Source organism: Hyla sarda, unplaced genomic scaffold (genome assembly GCF_029499605.1).
Source record: "Hyla sarda isolate aHylSar1 unplaced genomic scaffold, aHylSar1.hap1 scaffold_347, whole genome shotgun sequence".
NCBI lineage: Eukaryota > Metazoa > Chordata > Amphibia > Anura > Hylidae > Hyla > Hyla sarda.
In genome coordinates, this window is record NW_026610230.1 from 230,060 (window position 1) to 249,972 (window position 19,913).

Below are 19,913 nucleotides of genomic sequence, written 5' to 3' on the forward strand. Positions count from 1 at the left end.
TATATATATATATATATATATATATATATATTTCTCCGCCGAAATCACTTTTAAACCCATTTCCACCTTTTTTTCCCTTCTCTTCCTCTTACTTTTTTTTCACGTTTTTTTACGTTTTTCTCCTTTTCGCCTCTTTTCTGGGCGTATTATTCTTCTTTTTCTTCTTTTTTTTCGTCTAATGCATACCCCATCAGTGCAGCAATGCTTATTCAATACCGCCAGCAGATGGAGACACTGGGGGATAATTTTCTAAGGATTTATACTGATTTTTCCTGTCTGAATTTGTCGCACAGAAAGTTGCAGGCCAAATATGTGTGACATTTCTGCGACTTTAGCTTCTAGAGCATTTTTACAACATTATACATAGGTGCTGAATACATAAAAAGCGACTGTTCAGCGACAGACAAGTCGCATCGGCTGAAAGTAGGCCAGAATGTCAGTCCATGTTGGAGCAGGTTTAGATACAGTCTAAAGTATAGATCTCAAAGTCTGTGCACAGAATTTAGCAAGGGCCTCGCACCTTCTGATGCATCAGGTAGGTGCACAATAGCATAGCCTAACCCTCTGTACTTTGGTCTATATTGATGCGGGACATAGACAGCCAGCTGATGACCAATCCATTAGTGCAATGGATGGCTGGAAGCATTTGTCTTTGCCTTTGCAATACCACAGAAGCAATGCATGGTCAATGTACAGCAATGACACACCTGTGTGAACAGCCAGGAGACCCCCCCCCCATGTTATGTTACATAGTTACATAGTTAGTACGGTCGAAAAAAGACATATGTCCATCAAGTTCAACCAGGGAATTAAGGGGTAGGGGTGTGGCGCGATATTGGGGAAGGGATGAGATTTTATATTTCTTCATAAGCATTAATCTTATTTTGTCAATTAGGAACATTCAGCACCCACCCGCTATCAAGGCAGCTGCCTATCATGTCATGCCCTACCTGCACAGGTGTGCTGGCTACTCAAATGATCCAATTAAGGAGGCCATTTAGTCAGCAGCAGCAGAAGTCCTGTGCCTGGACGCTCCAACAGCGGCCAGACACAAGCAGAAGCAGCAGAAGCAGCAGCAGCAGCACCACCTTTTGTTTTTTGGCTGCAGCAGCAGCAAGGCCCACAGGGCTGGCTAGCTGGCTAGCCAGCAAGCAGGTAGCAATGAAAGTAGGAATCTTTCTTTTTAACCCTGTAAGGGGGTGGTGCACTGTACCCGAAGATACTGCCATATCGGGTCAATGCATAGGGCGACGGAAGCAAGCTTCGAAATCGGCCCCCGTTCTCAAAAATCCATTTAATATATGGTCCCCAGATAGGGGACGTATCAGATATTAAACTGATAAGAACAGATACTACACTTGATCTTAGCCAAAAGGCCGAGAAGCGATAACCGTGAAAGGGGCGGGCCCAACAAGGTCCCCTTCATGGGCACTATCACTGCTTGCTGTCAGGGAGGCTGCCAGACAATTTTCCATGCACACTCTGGGCTGGGGGGCAGTCAACCACCAGTACACACAGCAGAACCTAAACCCATACCATTATTGCTAAGCAGCAAGACAGGGGCCCATTGCACTCCCACGGGGCCTTTTTAAATGCAATCCATAACCCGGATTTGCCAGGAACCCTTCTTACTCCTCCTACTTGCATGTGACACTGGGCTTAGGATCTGCATAGGAAACACACACACAAGCACACACCTACCTTTGTTGCCTGCAGATGCCTCCTTGGCTGTCCCCAAACGGTATCAAACCAACACCCACGGGAAGCTGTAAGCATAGAGGACATGCCTGCACCCCATTGGACTTACCTGTGTGGGTTAAACCCGGGTTATTTGACAACCTATGGCGGTGATGGTTCTGCTCAGGCAGAGCAGTGCTGATGCTCCTCATAAAGCTGTCGCTGCTGTGAAGGTTCTAGGTGACATCACAAATCCCTATGGTTACATACACAACAAAGCTGGGTTGTTGTTGTTTACACTCTGCAAGGCCTGTGGAAGTGAGTGACATCATAGCACTGTAGTTCTGAGGGTTCTAGATGGATGCAACAATCTCCTGTTGCTTCTATGAAGGCCATAATAGACGACATCACCAAACAGCTCCATAGTCACATACACAGCAAAGGAGAGATGTTGTTTACACCTAGTGATGTCAGTGGTATTGAGTGACATCACAGCACAGTGCTAAGGCTCCTGGGCCTGGACACAGCAGCGGCTGCAATATCTCAACGGAGAATACGTTTATATATATGTGTGTGTGTGTGCGCGTATATATATATATATATATATATATATATATATATATATATTTCTCCGCCGAAATCACTTTTAAACCCATTTCCACCTTTTTTTCCCTTCTCTTCCTCTTACTTTTTTTTCACGTTTTTTTACGTTTTTCTCCTTTTCGCCTCTTTTCTGGGCGTATTATTCTTCTTTTTCTTCTTTTTTTTCGTCTAATGCATACCCCATCAGTGCAGCAATGCTTATTCAATACCGCCAGCAGATGGAGACACTGGGGGATAATTTTCTAAGGATTTATACTGATTTTTCCTGTCTGAATTTGTCGCACAGAAAGTTGCAGGCCAAATATGTGTGACATTTCTGCGACTTTAGCTTCTAGAGCATTTTTACAACATTATACATAGGTGCTGAATACATAAAAAGCGACTGTTCAGCGACAGACAAGTCGCATCGGCTGAAAGTAGGCCAGAATGTCAGTCCATGTTGGAGCAGGTTTAGATACAGTCTAAAGTATAGATCTCAAAGTCTGTGCACAGAATTTAGCAAGGGCCTCGCACCTTCTGATGCATCAGGTAGGTGCACAATAGCATAGCCTAACCCTCTGTACTTTGGTCTATATTGATGCGGGACATAGACAGCCAGCTGATGACCAATCCATTAGTGCAATGGATGGCTGGAAGCATTTGTCTTTGCCTTTGCAATACCACAGAAGCAATGCATGGTCAATGTACAGCAATGACACACCTGTGTGAACAGCCAGGAGACCCCCCCCCCATGTTATGTTACATAGTTACATAGTTAGTACGGTCGAAAAAAGACATATGTCCATCAAGTTCAACCAGGGAATTAAGGGGTAGGGGTGTGGCGCGATATTGGGGAAGGGATGAGATTTTATATTCCTTCATAAGCATTAATCTTATTTTGTCAATTAGGAACATTCAGCACCCACCCGCTATCAAGGCAGCTGCCTATCATGTCATGCCCTACCTGCACAGGTGTGCTGGCTACTCAAATGATCCAATTAAGGAGGCCATTTAGTCAGCAGCAGCAGAAGTCCTGTGCCTGGACGCTCCAACAGCGGCCAGACACAAGCAGAAGCAGCAGAAGCAGCAGCAGCAGCACCACCTTTTGTTTTTTGGCTGCAGCAGCAGCAAGGCCCACAGGGCTGGCTAGCTGGCTAGCCAGCAAGCAGGTAGCAATGAAAGTAGGAATCTTTCTTTTTAACCCTGTTAGGGGGTGGTGCACTGTACCCGAAGATACTGCCATATCGGGTCAATGCATAGGGCGACGGAAGCAAGCTTCGAAATCGGCCCCCGTTCTCAAAAATCCATTTAATATATGGTCCCCAGATAGGGGACGTATCAGATATTAAACTGATAAGAACAGATACTACACTTGATCTTAGCCAAAAGGCCGAGAAGCGATAACCGTGAAAGGGGCGGGCCCAACAAGGTCCCCTTCATGGGCACTATCACTGCTTGCTGTCAGGGAGGCTGCCAGACAATTTTCCATGCACACTCTGGGCTGGGGGGCAGTCAACCACCAGTACACACAGCAGAACCTAAACCCATACCATTATTGCTAAGCAGCAAGACAGGGGCCCATTGCACTCCCACGGGGCCTTTTTAAATGCAATCCATAACCCGGATTTGCCAGGAACCCTTCTTACTCCTCCTACTTGCATGTGACACTGGGCTTAGGATCTGCATAGGAAACACACACACAAGCACACACCTACCTTTGTTGCCTGCAGATGCCTCCTTGGCTGTCCCCAAACGGTATCAAACCAACACCCACGGGAAGCTGTAAGCATAGAGGACATGCCTGCACCCCATTGGACTTACCTGTGTGGGTTAAACCCGGGTTATTTGACAACCTATGGCGGTGATGGTTCTGCTCAGGCAGAGCAGTGCTGATGCTCCTCATAAAGCTGTCGCTGCTGTGAAGGTTCTAGGTGACATCACAAATCCCTATGGTTACATACACAACAAAGCTGGGTTGTTGTTGTTTACACTCTGCAAGGCCTGTGGAAGTGAGTGACATCATAGCACTGTAGTTCTGAGGGTTCTAGATGGATGCAACAATCTCCTGTTGCTTCTATGAAGGCCATAATAGACGACATCACCAAACAGCTCCATAGTCACATACACAGCAAAGGAGAGATGTTGTTTACACCTAGTGATGTCAGTGGTATTGAGTGACATCACAGCACAGTGCTAAGGCTCCTGGGCCTGGACACAGCAGCGGCTGCAATATCTCAACGGAGAATACGTTTATATATATGTGTGTGTGTGCGCGTATATATATATATATATATATATATATATATATATATATATATTTCTCCGCCGAAATCACTTTTAAACCCATTTCCACCTTTTTTTCCCTTCTCTTCCTCTTACTTTTTTTTCACGTTTTTTTACGTTTTTCTCCTTTTCGCCTCTTTTCTGGGCGTATTATTCTTCTTTTTCTTCTTTTTTTTCGTCTAATGCATACCCCATCAGTGCAGCAATGCTTATTCAATACCGCCAGCAGATGGAGACACTGGGGGATAATTTTCTAAGGATTTATACTGATTTTTCCTGTCTGAATTTGTCGCACAGAAAGTTGCAGGCCAAATATGTGTGACATTTCTGCGACTTTAGCTTCTAGAGCATTTTTACAACATTATACATAGGTGCTGAATACATAAAAAGCGACTGTTCAGCGACAGACAAGTCGCATCGGCTGAAAGTAGGCCAGAATGTCAGTCCATGTTGGAGCAGGTTTAGATACAGTCTAAAGTATAGATCTCAAAGTCTGTGCACAGAATTTAGCAAGGGCCTCGCACCTTCTGATGCATCAGGTAGGTGCACAATAGCATAGCCTAACCCTCTGTACTTTGGTCTATATTGATGCGGGACATAGACAGCCAGCTGATGACCAATCCATTAGTGCAATGGATGGCTGGAAGCATTTGTCTTTGCCTTTGCAATACCACAGAAGCAATGCATGGTCAATGTACAGCAATGACACACCTGTGTGAACAGCCAGGAGACCCCCCCCCCATGTTATGTTACATAGTTACATAGTTAGTACGGTCGAAAAAAGACATATGTCCATCAAGTTCAACCAGGGAATTAAGGGGTAGGGGTGTGGCGCGATATTGGGGAAGGGATGAGATTTTATATTTCTTCATAAGCATTAATCTTATTTTGTCAATTAGGAACATTCAGCACCCACCCGCTATCAAGGCAGCTGCCTATCATGTCATGCCCTACCTGCACAGGTGTGCTGGCTACTCAAATGATCCAATTAAGGAGGCCATTTAGTCAGCAGCAGCAGAAGTCCTGTGCCTGGACGCTCCAACAGCGGCCAGACACAAGCAGAAGCAGCAGAAGCAGCAGCAGCAGCACCACCTTTTGTTTTTTGGCTGCAGCAGCAGCAAGGCCCACAGGGCTGGCTAGCTGGCTAGCCAGCAAGCAGGTAGCAATGAAAGTAGGAATCTTTCTTTTTAACCCTGTAAGGGGGTGGTGCACTGTACCCGAAGATACTGCCATATCGGGTCAATGCATAGGGCGACGGAAGCAAGCTTCGAAATCGGCCCCCGTTCTCAAAAATCCATTTAATATATGGTCCCCAGATAGGGGACGTATCAGATATTAAACTGATAAGAACAGATACTACACTTGATCTTAGCCAAAAGGCCGAGAAGCGATAACCGTGAAAGGGGCGGGCCCAACAAGGTCCCCTTCATGGGCACTATCACTGCTTGCTGTCAGGGAGGCTGCCAGACAATTTTCCATGCACACTCTGGGCTGGGGGGCAGTCAACCACCAGTACACACAGCAGAACCTAAACCCATACCATTATTGCTAAGCAGCAAGACAGGGGCCCATTGCACTCCCACGGGGCCTTTTTAAATGCAATCCATAACCCGGATTTGCCAGGAACCCTTCTTACTCCTCCTACTTGCATGTGACACTGGGCTTAGGATCTGCATAGGAAACACACACACAAGCACACACCTACCTTTGTTGCCTGCAGATGCCTCCTTGGCTGTCCCCAAACGGTATCAAACCAACACCCACGGGAAGCTGTAAGCATAGAGGACATGCCTGCACCCCATTGGACTTACCTGTGTGGGTTAAACCCGGGTTATTTGACAACCTATGGCGGTGATGGTTCTGCTCAGGCAGAGCAGTGCTGATGCTCCTCATAAAGCTGTCGCTGCTGTGAAGGTTCTAGGTGACATCACAAATCCCTATGGTTACATACACAACAAAGCTGGGTTGTTGTTGTTTACACTCTGCAAGGCCTGTGGAAGTGAGTGACATCATAGCACTGTAGTTCTGAGGGTTCTAGATGGATGCAACAATCTCCTGTTGCTTCTATGAAGGCCATAATAGACGACATCACCAAACAGCTCCATAGTCACATACACAGCAAAGGAGAGATGTTGTTTACACCTAGTGATGTCAGTGGTATTGAGTGACATCACAGCACAGTGCTAAGGCTCCTGGGCCTGGACACAGCAGCGGCTGCAATATCTCAACGGAGAATACGTTTATATATATGTGTGTGTGTGCGCGTATATATATATATATATATATATATATATATATATATATATATTTCTCCGCCGAAATCACTTTTAAACCCATTTCCACCTTTTTTTCCCTTCTCTTCCTCTTACTTTTTTTTCACGTTTTTTTACGTTTTTCTCCTTTTCGCCTCTTTTCTGGGCGTATTATTCTTCTTTTTCTTCTTTTTTTTCGTCTAATGCATACCCCATCAGTGCAGCAATGCTTATTCAATACCGCCAGCAGATGGAGACACTGGGGGATAATTTTCTAAGGATTTATACTGATTTTTCCTGTCTGAATTTGTCGCACAGAAAGTTGCAGGCCAAATATGTGTGACATTTCTGCGACTTTAGCTTCTAGAGCATTTTTACAACATTATACATAGGTGCTGAATACATAAAAAGCGACTGTTCAGCGACAGACAAGTCGCATCGGCTGAAAGTAGGCCAGAATGTCAGTCCATGTTGGAGCAGGTTTAGATACAGTCTAAAGTATAGATCTCAAAGTCTGTGCACAGAATTTAGCAAGGGCCTCGCACCTTCTGATGCATCAGGTAGGTGCACAATAGCATAGCCTAACCCTCTGTACTTTGGTCTATATTGATGCGGGACATAGACAGCCAGCTGATGACCAATCCATTAGTGCAATGGATGGCTGGAAGCATTTGTCTTTGCCTTTGCAATACCACAGAAGCAATGCATGGTCAATGTACAGCAATGACACACCTGTGTGAACAGCCAGGAGACCCCCCCCCCATGTTATGTTACATAGTTACATAGTTAGTACGGTCGAAAAAAGACATATGTCCATCAAGTTCAACCAGGGAATTAAGGGGTAGGGGTGTGGCGCGATATTGGGGAAGGGATGAGATTTTATATTTCTTCATAAGCATTAATCTTATTTTGTCAATTAGGAACATTCAGCACCCACCCGCTATCAAGGCAGCTGCCTATCATGTCATGCCCTACCTGCACAGGTGTGCTGGCTACTCAAATGATCCAATTAAGGAGGCCATTTAGTCAGCAGCAGCAGAAGTCCTGTGCCTGGACGCTCCAACAGCGGCCAGACACAAGCAGAAGCAGCAGAAGCAGCAGCAGCAGCACCACCTTTTGTTTTTTGGCTGCAGCAGCAGCAAGGCCCACAGGGCTGGCTAGCTGGCTAGCCAGCAAGCAGGTAGCAATGAAAGTAGGAATCTTTCTTTTTAACCCTGTAAGGGGGTGGTGCACTGTACCCGAAGATACTGCCATATCGGGTCAATGCATAGGGCGACGGAAGCAAGCTTCGAAATCGGCCCCCGTTCTCAAAAATCCATTTAATATATGGTCCCCAGATAGGGGACGTATCAGATATTAAACTGATAAGAACAGATACTACACTTGATCTTAGCCAAAAGGCCGAGAAGCGATAACCGTGAAAGGGGCGGGCCCAACAAGGTCCCCTTCATGGGCACTATCACTGCTTGCTGTCAGGGAGGCTGCCAGACAATTTTCCATGCACACTCTGGGCTGGGGGGCAGTCAACCACCAGTACACACAGCAGAACCTAAACCCATACCATTATTGCTAAGCAGCAAGACAGGGGCCCATTGCACTCCCACGGGGCCTTTTTAAATGCAATCCATAACCCGGATTTGCCAGGAACCCTTCTTACTCCTCCTACTTGCATGTGACACTGGGCTTAGGATCTGCATAGGAAACACACACACAAGCACACACCTACCTTTGTTGCCTGCAGATGCCTCCTTGGCTGTCCCCAAACGGTATCAAACCAACACCCACGGGAAGCTGTAAGCATAGAGGACATGCCTGCACCCCATTGGACTTACCTGTGTGGGTTAAACCCGGGTTATTTGACAACCTATGGCGGTGATGGTTCTGCTCAGGCAGAGCAGTGCTGATGCTCCTCATAAAGCTGTCGCTGCTGTGAAGGTTCTAGGTGACATCACAAATCCCTATGGTTACATACACAACAAAGCTGGGTTGTTGTTGTTTACACTCTGCAAGGCCTGTGGAAGTGAGTGACATCATAGCACTGTAGTTCTGAGGGTTCTAGATGGATGCAACAATCTCCTGTTGCTTCTATGAAGGCCATAATAGACGACATCACCAAACAGCTCCATAGTCACATACACAGCAAAGGAGAGATGTTGTTTACACCTAGTGATGTCAGTGGTATTGAGTGACATCACAGCACAGTGCTAAGGCTCCTGGGCCTGGACACAGCAGCGGCTGCAATATCTCAACGGAGAATACGTTTATATATATGTGTGTGTGTGTGCGCGTATATATATATATATATATATATATATATATATATATATTTCTCCGCCGAAATCACTTTTAAACCCATTTCCACCTTTTTTTCCCTTCTCTTCCTCTTACTTTTTTTTCACGTTTTTTTACGTTTTTCTCCTTTTCGCCTCTTTTCTGGGCGTATTATTCTTCTTTTTCTTCTTTTTTTTCGTCTAATGCATACCCCATCAGTGCAGCAATGCTTATTCAATACCGCCAGCAGATGGAGACACTGGGGGATAATTTTCTAAGGATTTATACTGATTTTTCCTGTCTGAATTTGTCGCACAGAAAGTTGCAGGCCAAATATGTGTGACATTTCTGCGACTTTAGCTTCTAGAGCATTTTTACAACATTATACATAGGTGCTGAATACATAAAAAGCGACTGTTCAGCGACAGACAAGTCGCATCGGCTGAAAGTAGGCCAGAATGTCAGTCCATGTTGGAGCAGGTTTAGATACAGTCTAAAGTATAGATCTCAAAGTCTGTGCACAGAATTTAGCAAGGGCCTCGCACCTTCTGATGCATCAGGTAGGTGCACAATAGCATAGCCTAACCCTCTGTACTTTGGTCTATATTGATGCGGGACATAGACAGCCAGCTGATGACCAATCCATTAGTGCAATGGATGGCTGGAAGCATTTGTCTTTGCCTTTGCAATACCACAGAAGCAATGCATGGTCAATGTACAGCAATGACACACCTGTGTGAACAGCCAGGAGACCCCCCCCCCATGTTATGTTACATAGTTACATAGTTAGTACGGTCGAAAAAAGACATATGTCCATCAAGTTCAACCAGGGAATTAAGGGGTAGGGGTGTGGCGCGATATTGGGGAAGGGATGAGATTTTATATTCCTTCATAAGCATTAATCTTATTTTGTCAATTAGGAACATTCAGCACCCACCCGCTATCAAGGCAGCTGCCTATCATGTCATGCCCTACCTGCACAGGTGTGCTGGCTACTCAAATGATCCAATTAAGGAGGCCATTTAGTCAGCAGCAGCAGAAGTCCTGTGCCTGGACGCTCCAACAGCGGCCAGACACAAGCAGAAGCAGCAGAAGCAGCAGCAGCAGCACCACCTTTTGTTTTTTGGCTGCAGCAGCAGCAAGGCCCACAGGGCTGGCTAGCTGGCTAGCCAGCAAGCAGGTAGCAATGAAAGTAGGAATCTTTCTTTTTAACCCTGTAAGGGGGTGGTGCACTGTACCCGAAGATACTGCCATATCGGGTCAATGCATAGGGCGACGGAAGCAAGCTTCGAAATCGGCCCCCGTTCTCAAAAATCCATTTAATATATGGTCCCCAGATAGGGGACGTATCAGATATTAAACTGATAAGAACAGATACTACACTTGATCTTAGCCAAAAGGCCGAGAAGCGATAACCGTGAAAGGGGCGGGCCCAACAAGGTCCCCTTCATGGGCACTATCACTGCTTGCTGTCAGGGAGGCTGCCAGACAATTTTCCATGCACACTCTGGGCTGGGGGGCAGTCAACCACCAGTACACACAGCAGAACCTAAACCCATACCATTATTGCTAAGCAGCAAGACAGGGGCCCATTGCACTCCCACGGGGCCTTTTTAAATGCAATCCATAACCCGGATTTGCCAGGAACCCTTCTTACTCCTCCTACTTGCATGTGACACTGGGCTTAGGATCTGCATAGGAAACACACACACAAGCACACACCTACCTTTGTTGCCTGCAGATGCCTCCTTGGCTGTCCCCAAACGGTATCAAACCAACACCCACGGGAAGCTGTAAGCATAGAGGACATGCCTGCACCCCATTGGACTTACCTGTGTGGGTTAAACCCGGGTTATTTGACAACCTATGGCGGTGATGGTTCTGCTCAGGCAGAGCAGTGCTGATGCTCCTCATAAAGCTGTCGCTGCTGTGAAGGTTCTAGGTGACATCACAAATCCCTATGGTTACATACACAACAAAGCTGGGTTGTTGTTGTTTACACTCTGCAAGGCCTGTGGAAGTGAGTGACATCATAGCACTGTAGTTCTGAGGGTTCTAGATGGATGCAACAATCTCCTGTTGCTTCTATGAAGGCCATAATAGACGACATCACCAAACAGCTCCATAGTCACATACACAGCAAAGGAGAGATGTTGTTTACACCTAGTGATGTCAGTGGTATTGAGTGACATCACAGCACAGTGCTAAGGCTCCTGGGCCTGGACACAGCAGCGGCTGCAATATCTCAACGGAGAATACGTTTATATATATGTGTGTGTGTGCGCGTATATATATATATATATATATATATATATATATATATATATATATTTCTCCGCCGAAATCACTTTTAAACCCATTTCCACCTTTTTTTCCCTTCTCTTCCTCTTACTTTTTTTTCACGTTTTTTTACGTTTTTCTCCTTTTCGCCTCTTTTCTGGGCGTATTATTCTTCTTTTTCTTCTTTTTTTTCGTCTAATGCATACCCCATCAGTGCAGCAATGCTTATTCAATACCGCCAGCAGATGGAGACACTGGGGGATAATTTTCTAAGGATTTATACTGATTTTTCCTGTCTGAATTTGTCGCACAGAAAGTTGCAGGCCAAATATGTGTGACATTTCTGCGACTTTAGCTTCTAGAGCATTTTTACAACATTATACATAGGTGCTGAATACATAAAAAGCGACTGTTCAGCGACAGACAAGTCGCATCGGCTGAAAGTAGGCCAGAATGTCAGTCCATGTTGGAGCAGGTTTAGATACAGTCTAAAGTATAGATCTCAAAGTCTGTGCACAGAATTTAGCAAGGGCCTCGCACCTTCTGATGCATCAGGTAGGTGCACAATAGCATAGCCTAACCCTCTGTACTTTGGTCTATATTGATGCGGGACATAGACAGCCAGCTGATGACCAATCCATTAGTGCAATGGATGGCTGGAAGCATTTGTCTTTGCCTTTGCAATACCACAGAAGCAATGCATGGTCAATGTACAGCAATGACACACCTGTGTGAACAGCCAGGAGACCCCCCCCCCATGTTATGTTACATAGTTACATAGTTAGTACGGTCGAAAAAAGACATATGTCCATCAAGTTCAACCAGGGAATTAAGGGGTAGGGGTGTGGCGCGATATTGGGGAAGGGATGAGATTTTATATTTCTTCATAAGCATTAATCTTATTTTGTCAATTAGGAACATTCAGCACCCACCCGCTATCAAGGCAGCTGCCTATCATGTCATGCCCTACCTGCACAGGTGTGCTGGCTACTCAAATGATCCAATTAAGGAGGCCATTTAGTCAGCAGCAGCAGAAGTCCTGTGCCTGGACGCTCCAACAGCGGCCAGACACAAGCAGAAGCAGCAGAAGCAGCAGCAGCAGCACCACCTTTTGTTTTTTGGCTGCAGCAGCAGCAAGGCCCACAGGGCTGGCTAGCTGGCTAGCCAGCAAGCAGGTAGCAATGAAAGTAGGAATCTTTCTTTTTAACCCTGTAAGGGGGTGGTGCACTGTACCCGAAGATACTGCCATATCGGGTCAATGCATAGGGCGACGGAAGCAAGCTTCGAAATCGGCCCCCGTTCTCAAAAATCCATTTAATATATGGTCCCCAGATAGGGGACGTATCAGATATTAAACTGATAAGAACAGATACTACACTTGATCTTAGCCAAAAGGCCGAGAAGCGATAACCGTGAAAGGGGCGGGCCCAACAAGGTCCCCTTCATGGGCACTATCACTGCTTGCTGTCAGGGAGGCTGCCAGACAATTTTCCATGCACACTCTGGGCTGGGGGGCAGTCAACCACCAGTACACACAGCAGAACCTAAACCCATACCATTATTGCTAAGCAGCAAGACAGGGGCCCATTGCACTCCCACGGGGCCTTTTTAAATGCAATCCATAACCCGGATTTGCCAGGAACCCTTCTTACTCCTCCTACTTGCATGTGACACTGGGCTTAGGATCTGCATAGGAAACACACACACAAGCACACACCTACCTTTGTTGCCTGCAGATGCCTCCTTGGCTGTCCCCAAACGGTATCAAACCAACACCCACGGGAAGCTGTAAGCATAGAGGACATGCCTGCACCCCATTGGACTTACCTGTGTGGGTTAAACCCGGGTTATTTGACAACCTATGGCGGTGATGGTTCTGCTCAGGCAGAGCAGTGCTGATGCTCCTCATAAAGCTGTCGCTGCTGTGAAGGTTCTAGGTGACATCACAAATCCCTATGGTTACATACACAACAAAGCTGGGTTGTTGTTGTTTACACTCTGCAAGGCCTGTGGAAGTGAGTGACATCATAGCACTGTAGTTCTGAGGGTTCTAGATGGATGCAACAATCTCCTGTTGCTTCTATGAAGGCCATAATAGACGACATCACCAAACAGCTCCATAGTCACATACACAGCAAAGGAGAGATGTTGTTTACACCTAGTGATGTCAGTGGTATTGAGTGACATCACAGCACAGTGCTAAGGCTCCTGGGCCTGGACACAGCAGCGGCTGCAATATCTCAACGGAGAATACGTTTATATATATGTGTGTGTGTGTGCGCGTATATATATATATATATATATATATTTCTCCGCCGAAATCACTTTTAAACCCATTTCCACCTTTTTTTCCCTTCTCTTCCTCTTACTTTTTTTTCACGTTTTTTTACGTTTTTCTCCTTTTCGCCTCTTTTCTGGGCGTATTATTCTTCTTTTTCTTCTTTTTTTTCGTCTAATGCATACCCCATCAGTGCAGCAATGCTTATTCAATACCGCCAGCAGATGGAGACACTGGGGGATAATTTTCTAAGGATTTATACTGATTTTTCCTGTCTGAATTTGTCGCACAGAAAGTTGCAGGCCAAATATGTGTGACATTTCTGCGACTTTAGCTTCTAGAGCATTTTTACAACATTATACATAGGTGCTGAATACATAAAAAGCGACTGTTCAGCGACAGACAAGTCGCATCGGCTGAAAGTAGGCCAGAATGTCAGTCCATGTTGGAGCAGGTTTAGATACAGTCTAAAGTATAGATCTCAAAGTCTGTGCACAGAATTTAGCAAGGGCCTCGCACCTTCTGATGCATCAGGTAGGTGCACAATAGCATAGCCTAACCCTCTGTACTTTGGTCTATATTGATGCGGGACATAGACAGCCAGCTGATGACCAATCCATTAGTGCAATGGATGGCTGGAAGCATTTGTCTTTGCCTTTGCAATACCACAGAAGCAATGCATGGTCAATGTACAGCAATGACACACCTGTGTGAACAGCCAGGAGACCCCCCCCCCCATGTTATGTTACATAGTTACATAGTTAGTACGGTCGAAAAAAGACATATGTCCATCAAGTTCAACCAGGGAATTAAGGGGTAGGGGTGTGGCGCGATATTGGGGAAGGGATGAGATTTTATATTCCTTCATAAGCATTAATCTTATTTTGTCAATTAGGAACATTCAGCACCCACCCGCTATCAAGGCAGCTGCCTATCATGTCATGCCCTACCTGCACAGGTGTGCTGGCTACTCAAATGATCCAATTAAGGAGGCCATTTAGTCAGCAGCAGCAGAAGTCCTGTGCCTGGACGCTCCAACAGCGGCCAGACACAAGCAGAAGCAGCAGAAGCAGCAGCAGCAGCACCACCTTTTGTTTTTTGGCTGCAGCAGCAGCAAGGCCCACAGGGCTGGCTAGCTGGCTAGCCAGCAAGCAGGTAGCAATGAAAGTAGGAATCTTTCTTTTTAACCCTGTAAGGGGGTGGTGCACTGTACCCGAAGATACTGCCATATCGGGTCAATGCATAGGGCGACGGAAGCAAGCTTCGAAATCGGCCCCCGTTCTCAAAAATCCATTTAATATATGGTCCCCAGATAGGGGACGTATCAGATATTAAACTGATAAGAACAGATACTACACTTGATCTTAGCCAAAAGGCCGAGAAGCGATAACCGTGAAAGGGGCGGGCCCAACAAGGTCCCCTTCATGGGCACTATCACTGCTTGCTGTCAGGGAGGCTGCCAGACAATTTTCCATGCACACTCTGGGCTGGGGGGCAGTCAACCACCAGTACACACAGCAGAACCTAAACCCATACCATTATTGCTAAGCAGCAAGACAGGGGCCCATTGCACTCCCACGGGGCCTTTTTAAATGCAATCCATAACCCGGATTTGCCAGGAACCCTTCTTACTCCTCCTACTTGCATGTGACACTGGGCTTAGGATCTGCATAGGAAACACACACACAAGCACACACCTACCTTTGTTGCTTGCAGATGCCTCCTTGGCTGTCCCCAAACGGTATCAAACCAACACCCACGGGAAGCTGTAAGCATAGAGGACATGCCTGCACCCCATTGGACTTACCTGTGTGGGTTAAACCCGGGTTATTTGACAACCTATGGCGGTGATGGTTCTGCTCAGGCAGAGCAGTGCTGATGCTCCTCATAAAGCTGTCGCTGCTGTGAAGGTTCTAGGTGACATCACAAATCCCTATGGTTACATACACAACAAAGCTGGGTTGTTGTTGTTTACACTCTGCAAGGCCTGTGGAAGTGAGTGACATCATAGCACTGTAGTTCTGAGGGTTCTAGATGGATGCAACAATCTCCTGTTGCTTCTATGAAGGCCATAATAGACGACATCACCAAACAGCTCCATAGTCACATACACAGCAAAGGAGAGATGTTGTTTACACCTAGTGATGTCAGTGGTATTGAGTGACATCACAGCACAGTGCTAAGGCTCCTGGGCCTGGACACAGCAGCGGCTGCAATATCTCAACGGAGAATACGTTTATATATATGTGTGTGTGTGCGCGTATATATATATATATATATATATATATATATATATATATATATATTTCTCCGCCGAAATCACTTTTAAACCCATTTCCACCTTTTTTTCCCTTCTCTTCCTCTTACTTTTTTTTCACGTTTTTTTACGTTTTTCTCCTTTTCGCCTCTTTTCTGGGCGTATTATTCTTCTTTTTCTTCTTTTTTTTCGTCTAATGCATACCCCATCAGTGCAGCAATGCTTATTCAATACCGCCAGCAGATGGAGACACTGGGGGATAATTTTCTAAGGATTTATACTGATTTTTCCTGTCTGAATTTGTCGCACAGAAAGTTGCAGGCCAAATATGTGTGACATTTCTGCGACTTTAGCTTCTAGAGCATTTTTACAACATTATACATAGGTGCTGAATACATAAAAAGCGACTGTTCAGCGACAGACAAGTCGCATCGGCTGAAAGTAGGCCAGAATGTCAGTCCATGTTGGAGCAGGTTTAGATACAGTCTAAAGTATAGATCTCAAAGTCTGTGCACAGAATTTAGCAAGGGCCTCGCACCTTCTGATGCATCAGGTAGGTGCACAATAGCATAGCCTAACCCTCTGTACTTTGGTCTATATTGATGCGGGACATAGACAGCCAGCTGATGACCAATCCATTAGTGCAATGGATGGCTGGAAGCATTTGTCTTTGCCTTTGCAATACCACAGAAGCAATGCATGGTCAATGTACAGCAATGACACACCTGTGTGAACAGCCAGGAGACCCCCCCCCCATGTTATGTTACATAGTTACATAGTTAGTACGGTCGAAAAAAGACATATGTCCATCAAGTTCAACCAGGGAATTAAGGGGTAGGGGTGTGGCGCGATATTGGGGAAGGGATGAGATTTTATATTTCTTCATAAGCATTAATCTTATTTTGTCAATTAGGAACATTCAGCACCCACCCGCTATCAAGGCAGCTGCCTATCATGTCATGCCCTACCTGCACAGGTGTGCTGGCTACTCAAATGATCCAATTAAGGAGGCCATTTAGTCAGCAGCAGCAGAAGTCCTGTGCCTGGACGCTCCAACAGCGGCCAGACACAAGCAGAAGCAGCAGAAGCAGCAGCAGCAGCACCACCTTTTGTTTTTTGGCTGCAGCAGCAGCAAGGCCCACAGGGCTGGCTAGCTGGCTAGCCAGCAAGCAGGTAGCAATGAAAGTAGGAATCTTTCTTTTTAACCCTGTAAGGGGGTGGTGCACTGTACCCGAAGATACTGCCATATCGGGTCAATGCATAGGGCGACGGAAGCAAGCTTCGAAATCGGCCCCCGTTCTCAAAAATCCATTTAATATATGGTCCCCAGATAGGGGACGTATCAGATATTAAACTGATAAGAACAGATACTACACTTGATCTTAGCCAAAAGGCCGAGAAGCGATAACCGTGAAAGGGGCGGGCCCAACAAGGTCCCCTTCATGGGCACTATCACTGCTTGCTGTCAGGGAGGCTGCCAGACAATTTTCCATGCACACTCTGGGCTGGGGGGCAGTCAACCACCAGTACACACAGCAGAACCTAAACCCATACCATTATTGCTAAGCAGCAAGACAGGGGCCCATTGCACTCCCACGGGGCCTTTTTAAATGCAATCCATAACCCGGATTTGCCAGGAACCCTTCTTACTCCTCCTACTTGCATGTGACACTAGGCTTAGGATCTGCATAGGAAACACACACACAAGCACACACCTACCTTTGTTGCCTGCAGATGCCTCCTTGGCTGTCCCCAAACGGTATCAAACCAACACCCACGGGAAGCTGTAAGCATAGAGGACATGCCTGCACCCCATTGGACTTACCTGTGTGGGTTAAACCCGGGTTATTTGACAACCTATGGCGGTGATGGTTCTGCTCAGGCAGAGCAGTGCTGATGCTCCTCATAAAGCTGTCGCTGCTGTGAAGGTTCTAGGTGACATCACAAATCCCTATGGTTACATACACAACAAAGCTGGGTTGTTGTTGTTTACACTCTGCAAGGCCTGTGGAAGTGAGTGACATCATAGCACTGTAGTTCTGAGGGTTCTAGATGGATGCAACAATCTCCTGTTGCTTCTATGAAGGCCATAATAGACGACATCACCAAACAGCTCCATAGTCACATACACAGCAAAGGAGAGATGTTGTTTACACCTAGTGATGTCAGTGGTATTGAGTGACATCACAGCACAGTGCTAAGGCTCCTGGGCCTGGACACAGCAGCGGCTGCAATATCTCAACGGAGAATACGTTTATATATATGTGTGTGTGTGCGCGTATATATATATATATATATATATATATATTTCTCCGCCGAAATCACTTTTAAACCCATTTCCACCTTTTTTTCCCTTCTCTTCCTCTTACTTTTTTTTCACGTTTTTTTACGTTTTTCTCCTTTTCGCCTCTTTTCTGGGCGTATTATTCTTCTTTTTCTTCTTTTTTTTCGTCTAATGCATACCCCATCAGTGCAGCAATGCTTATTCAATACCGCCAGCAGATGGAGACACTGGGGGATAATTTTCTAAGGATTTATACTGATTTTTCCTGTCTGAATTTGTCGCACAGAAAGTTGCAGGCCAAATATGTGTGACATTTCTGCGACTTTAGCTTCTAGAGCATTTTTACAACATTATACATAGGTGCTGAATACATAAAAAGCGACTGTTCAGCGACAGACAAGTCGCATCGGCTGAAAGTAGGCCAGAATGTCAGTCCATGTTGGAGCAGGTTTAGATACAGTCTAAAGTATAGATCTCAAAGTCTGTGCACAGAATTTAGCAAGGGCCTCGCACCTTCTGATGCATCAGGTAGGTGCACAATAGCATAGCCTAACCCTCTGTACTTTGGTCTATATTGATGCGGGACATAGACAGCCAGCTGATGACCAATCCATTAGTGCAATGGATGGCTGGAAGCATTTGTCTTTGCCTTTGCAATACCACAGAAGCAATGCATGGTCAATGTACAGCAATGACACACCTGTGTGAACAGCCAGGAGACCCCCCCCCCCATGTTATGTTACATAGTTACATAGTTAGTACGGTCGAAAAAAGACATATGTCCATCAAGTTCAACCAGGGAATTAAGGGGTAGGGGTGTGGCGCGATATTGGGGAAGGGATGAGATTTTATATTTCTTCATAAGCATTAATCTTATTTTGTCAATTAGGAACATTCAGCACCCACCCGCTATCAAGGCAGCTGCCTATCATGTCATGCCCTACCTGCACAGGTGTGCTGGCTACTCAAATGATCCAATTAAGGAGGCCATTTAGTCAGCAGCAGCAGAAGTCCTGTGCCTGGATGCTCCAACAGCGGCCAGACACAAGCAGAAGCAGCAGAAGCAGCAGCAGCAGCACCACCTTTTGTTTTTTGGCTGCAGCAGCAGCAAGGCCCACAGGGCTGGCTAGCTGGCTAGCCAGCAAGCAGGTAGCAATGAAAGTAGGAATCTTTCTTTTTAACCCTGTAAGGGGGTGGTGCACTGTACCCGAAGATACTGCCATATCGGGTCAATGCATAGGGCGACGGAAGCAAGCTTCGAAATCGGCCCCCGTTCTCAAAAATCCATTTAATATATGGTCCCCAGATAGGGGACGTATCAGATATTAAACTGATAAGAACAGATACTACACTTGATCTTAGCCAAAAGGCCGAGAAGCGATAACCGTGAAAGGGGCGGGCCCAACAAGGTCCCCTTCATGGGCACTATCACTGCTTGCTGTCAGGGAGGCTGCCAGACAATTTTCCATGCACACTCTGGGCTGGGGGGCAGTCAACCACCAGTACACACAGCAGAACCTAAACCCATACCATTATTGCTAAGCAGCAAGACAGGGGCCCATTGCACTCCCACGGGGCCTTTTTAAATGCAATCCATAACCCGGATTTGCCAGGAACCCTTCTTACTCCTCCTACTTGCATGTGACACTGGGCTTAGGATCTGCATAGGAAACACACACACAAGCACACACCTACCTTTGTTGCCTGCAGATGCCTCCTTGGCTGTCCCCAAACGGTATCAAACCAACA

At 46.1% G+C, this 19,913-nt stretch overlaps 9 non-coding genes across 9 annotated transcripts; all 9 read right to left on the minus strand.

The window, feature by feature from the left end:
• Window positions 1-1,197: 1,197 nt before the first annotated feature.
• On the minus strand, window positions 1,198-1,388 carry LOC130331244 (U2 spliceosomal RNA). The gene has a single exon (XR_008874184.1). It is a non-coding gene; the product is annotated as a U2 spliceosomal RNA (small nuclear RNA).
• Window positions 1,389-3,470: 2,082 nt separating this feature from the next.
• Window positions 3,471-3,661, minus strand: LOC130331280 (U2 spliceosomal RNA). The gene has a single exon (XR_008874216.1). It is a non-coding gene; the product is annotated as a U2 spliceosomal RNA (small nuclear RNA).
• A 2,082-nt stretch (window positions 3,662-5,743) lies between these two features.
• LOC130331245 (U2 spliceosomal RNA) lies at window positions 5,744-5,934 on the minus strand. The gene has a single exon (XR_008874185.1). It is a non-coding gene; the product is annotated as a U2 spliceosomal RNA (small nuclear RNA).
• Window positions 5,935-8,016: 2,082 nt separating this feature from the next.
• LOC130331247 (U2 spliceosomal RNA) lies at window positions 8,017-8,207 on the minus strand. The gene has a single exon (XR_008874186.1). It is a non-coding gene; the product is annotated as a U2 spliceosomal RNA (small nuclear RNA).
• A 2,080-nt stretch (window positions 8,208-10,287) lies between these two features.
• Window positions 10,288-10,478, minus strand: LOC130331248 (U2 spliceosomal RNA). The gene has a single exon (XR_008874187.1). It is a non-coding gene; the product is annotated as a U2 spliceosomal RNA (small nuclear RNA).
• A 2,084-nt stretch (window positions 10,479-12,562) lies between these two features.
• Window positions 12,563-12,753, minus strand: LOC130331249 (U2 spliceosomal RNA). Its single transcript, XR_008874188.1, has one exon. It is a non-coding gene; the product is annotated as a U2 spliceosomal RNA (small nuclear RNA).
• Window positions 12,754-14,820: 2,067 nt separating this feature from the next.
• Window positions 14,821-15,011, minus strand: LOC130331250 (U2 spliceosomal RNA). The gene has a single exon (XR_008874189.1). It is a non-coding gene; the product is annotated as a U2 spliceosomal RNA (small nuclear RNA).
• Window positions 15,012-17,095: 2,084 nt separating this feature from the next.
• LOC130331251 (U2 spliceosomal RNA) lies at window positions 17,096-17,286 on the minus strand. Its single transcript, XR_008874190.1, has one exon. It is a non-coding gene; the product is annotated as a U2 spliceosomal RNA (small nuclear RNA).
• A 2,069-nt stretch (window positions 17,287-19,355) lies between these two features.
• On the minus strand, window positions 19,356-19,546 carry LOC130331252 (U2 spliceosomal RNA). Its single transcript, XR_008874191.1, has one exon. It is a non-coding gene; the product is annotated as a U2 spliceosomal RNA (small nuclear RNA).
• Between the last annotated feature and the right edge of the window lie 367 nt (window positions 19,547-19,913).